The sequence below is a fragment of the Myotis lucifugus genome, unplaced genomic scaffold, assembly GCF_000147115.1.
Source record: "Myotis lucifugus unplaced genomic scaffold, Myoluc2.0 scaffold_683, whole genome shotgun sequence".
Lineage (NCBI taxonomy): Eukaryota > Metazoa > Chordata > Mammalia > Chiroptera > Vespertilionidae > Myotis > Myotis lucifugus.
This window is the reverse complement of record NW_005871731.1, coordinates 160,323-164,264: the sequence shown is the minus strand read 5'-3', so window position 1 is coordinate 164,264 and position 3,942 is coordinate 160,323. Positions and strand designations below refer to the sequence as shown.

General features: G+C 44.3%; 1 long non-coding RNA gene across 1 annotated transcript in view; it reads right to left on the bottom strand.

Annotated features, from left to right (window-relative positions):
• The window catches only part of LOC111823787, a 1,845-nt gene extending 1,272 nt beyond the window's left edge, over positions 1 to 573 (bottom strand). The window contains exon 1 of the long non-coding RNA XR_002826889.1: positions 299 to 573. This is a non-coding gene — a long non-coding RNA (uncharacterized LOC111823787). The remainder of the gene's footprint in view (positions 1 to 298) is intronic.
• Between the last annotated feature and the right edge of the window lie 3,369 nt (positions 574 to 3,942).

Genomic DNA, 3,942 nt, shown 5'->3' with positions numbered 1-3,942 from the left:
CCTCACTGCCGCCCTCTCTCCTGGAGGCGGCTCCTCCTCTGGGCGTTTGGGGAACGTTTAGACCCGCATCTCAGCCTCATCCCTCTGCTGTTCACAACCTCCCACAGCCCCGTCGCCCTGAGCATGAAAGTAAAACTCCTCCCGGGAACCGCCTCTCGTCCTCTTTGTCGCCTTTAGACACAAACGCGGCCTGGGTGTCCCCACCTCCCGGCTCAGTCCCCCCACGGCCTCACCCGGCGGCACCGCAGCCCGTCGCCCTCCTCCCCCCTCACACCCCGGGTCCCCCACGAGGACTCACTGTGCTGGACGCCGCAACCTTGGCTGCGGGACCCGAGCGGCGCCGGGAACAGAGGCTGGAGGGTTCAATGGGGTGACGCTGAGTGGACTCTGTCAGCGGAGAGGAGTCGGGGAGGCAAGGAGACCCCAATCCCGCCGGTTTGGGGTCAACAAGCCTCAGACACACCCTGCCCAGCGGGGAAGCTGCCGCCAACACCTCCTCCTACTCGCCACCAAGCGCTGAAGCTTATGAGTCTGTGAACCCAGAGAAGAGGCCAAAATGACCGCCAGGAGGACGACGCAGGAAGTCCCGCCCCAACCGGATGTTCAGGCACCAAATTGCTCCTACAGGTCTGACTCTGGTGCAGTGCTTTCTGGGTAATGTAGTTTTTGTAATGACCCAGAGGAGGGCTCATCTCAGCCAATGACCTTGGTGAGTATTGGTGTTGAGGCAGCACAACTTGTGCTGGAGGACAAGATGGGACTGGAGGTCTGCTTAACTGGCACATAATGACAGATCTCTGAGGAAAGGGGGAAGGGAGTCCTGGAATAGGTCCACAAAAGAATGTATATTGGAGGGTGGTGGTGGGGGGGAATAGAAGACATCTATAATACTATCAACAATAAAAATACATATATTTTAAAAAGCTTTCTAAATACTATAGCCCAGCTGGTGTTGCTCCGTGGTTGATCATCAACCTATGAACCAGAAGGTCATGGTTCTATTTCTGCTCAGGGCACATACATGGGTTGCAGGGTCAATTTCCAGGGAAAGAGTTGGTACAGGAAGCAGCCTACCAGTGATTCTCTCTCATCAGTGCTATTTCTTTCTCTCTCTTCCTCCCTGAAATCAATTAAAAATATTTTCTCATGTATGATTTAAATCAATCGTACTTAAATCAAATTTTAAGAAAGGTTTAAAACTTGAAACTTCCCAATAATTATACGGTATTATTATGAAAGTTCTGGAGCATATTTGTTGCAACTATATCAGTATGTTGAAAATAAAATACAATGATGTGCTACTGAACTATCTTATCATGTGCATATTCAATGCTATCACTTTGGCAGTTTAAAACTGACCATGATGGCAGTATTTATGCCAGGGAAATTGACAAATACTACAAACCTAGACTTCACTTAATGTATTAGTAAATGCTTAGACTTAAATAAGAGTGGCTCTGAATGTTAGCAATGCAGATTAAATGTATAAGTATATGGTATACGTTGTCTTCAGTAGTACATAGCATTAAAGCTGTGTAAAACATATGCAATACCTTAATCAATAAAAAAATAATTTTAAAAAATGAGTAAAACAATTTTTTCTCCCAGGATTCAAAACCAATGGTTCCACAAGGCAAAGGAGTAACTTAAGTCACTGAGGAATGAGGGAAATTTAAGCATATGTCTTAGATGCTGCACAGTCCTCCTTTGGGTAAAATAATAAATTTATTTAGACAATTTGAAAAAGATTCTCAGCAGACATTTTAACAAAGCAGATAAATACAGTGCAAATAAATGTATGAAAAAATGTTCACCATAAAAAATGCTTAGGTAGATGAAATTAAAATGAAAGCGAGTTAACATTATATGCATTTCTGGGGTTACTATTTGAAAAGGTTAACCATTGTATGTCCTTGCAGGGTTACAGAATAACTGGATTTTTATATACTGTGGGGTTAGAGGGAAGGCAAAGGGAATGATCATTTTGGCTCATATCTGAAATGTAAAACATTCATTTTGGCTGCATATCTGAAATGTAAAACATTCACCTACACAACACTTCTTTTTAAATTAAATCTTTATTGTTCAGATTATTACATTTGTTCCTCTTTTTTCCCCCATAACTCCCCTCCACTCAGTTCCCACCCCACCCTCCGCCCTCACTCCCCACCCACTGTCCTCATCCATAGGTGCACAATTTTTGTCCAGTCTCTTCCCCAATCCCCCACACCCCTTTCCCCCCCCCAAGAATAGTCAGTCCATTCCCTTTCTATGCTCCTGATTCTATTATAATCACCAGTTCTTTCTGTTCATCAGATTATTTATTCACTTGATTTTTAGATTCACTTGTTGATGGATGTGTATTTATTGTTCATAATTTGTATCTTTACCTTTTTCTTCTTCTTCCTCTTCTTAAAAGACACCTTTCAGCATTTCATATAATACTGGTTTAGTGGAGGTGAACTCCTTTAGCTTTTTCTTATCTTTGAAGCTCTTTATCTGACCTTCAATTCTGAATGATAGCTTTGCTGGGTAGAGTAATCTTGGTTGTAGGTTCTTGGCATTCAACACTCTGAATATTTCTTGCCACTCCCTTCTGGCCTGCAAAGTTTCTGTTGAGAAATCAGCTGACAGTCATATGGATACTCCCTTGTAGGTAACTGACTTTCTTTCTCTTGCTACTTTTAGGATACTCTCTTTGTCTTTTGCTCTTGGCATTTTAATTATGATGTGTCTTGGTGTGGTCCTCTTTGGATTCCTTTTGCTTGGGGTTCTCTGCGCTTCCTGAACTTGGAAGTCTGTTTCTTTCACCAGGTAGGGGAAGTTTTCTGTCATTATTTCTTCAAATAGGTTTTCAATATCTTGCTCTCACTCATCTTCTGGCACCCCTATAATTTGGATGTTGGTACGCTTGAAGCTGTCCCAGAGGCTCCTTACACTATCTTCGTATTTTCAGATTCTTTTTTCATTTGCTTTTCTGGTTGGGTGTTTTTTGCTTCTTCATATTTCAAATCTTTTACTTGATTCTTGCGATCCTCTAGTCTGCTGTTGGGAGTCTGTATAATATCCTCCATTTCAGTCAGTGTATGCTTAATTTCTAGTTGGTCCTTTATCATAACCTCGAGGGTCTGACTAGATTTCTTGAGGATCTCACTACATTTATCAGCGGTCTCACCAGTCTTTTTGAGGGTCTTACTAAATTTATCGGCAGCTTCTAGAAAGTTCTTGAAAAACCTTAAAAGTGTGGTTTTGAACTCTATATCCAGTAGTTTGCTTTCCTCCATTTCTGTCATTTGTGTCCTGTTTCTTTGTCTCCACATTTTTTATGCTTCCCTGTGTTGATAAAGTGGTTTTCTGTGCTAAGTGTCCTCTAGGGCCAAGTGGTTCAGCCTCCCCCAATTACCTGAGGAGGATACTCTTGGTGCACCCCCTTGTGGTCTTTGTACACAGTCTTGTTGTAGTTAAGCCTTGATTGTTGTAGGTAACTCTGGGAGAGATTGACCTCCAGGCCAATTGGCTGTGAGAATCAGCTGTGTCTGCAGTGGGAGAACTTCTGTGCTGGAGACTCCCTTCCGGGGCAAGACTTGCTTCAATGGGACTTCGGTCCTCACTGAGCCTGCCCCCTGAGTGTGTCCTTTATGGATTGGAAGAGCTGCAAACTGGATGTTCCCACTCTGACCACTGGGCACACTGGCTCCTGGATCTCTAGGGAGGTGCTAATCTAGCCTCTGCCTGAGGATATCCAGCAAAAGCCTCTGTACAGGTCTTGGGTGAGGCGGGTCCCAAGGGATCAACAGGGCAGGGCTAGCAGTTATGGCTGCCCTCAGAGGCACTGCTTCTCAGTGTCCCGGCCATCCCTGCATGCACCTCCGAGAGAAAGCTGCCCTCGAGTTCCAACTGATGCCAGACAGTCTGCTTCTCCGTATGAGTCTGGGTCCCTAG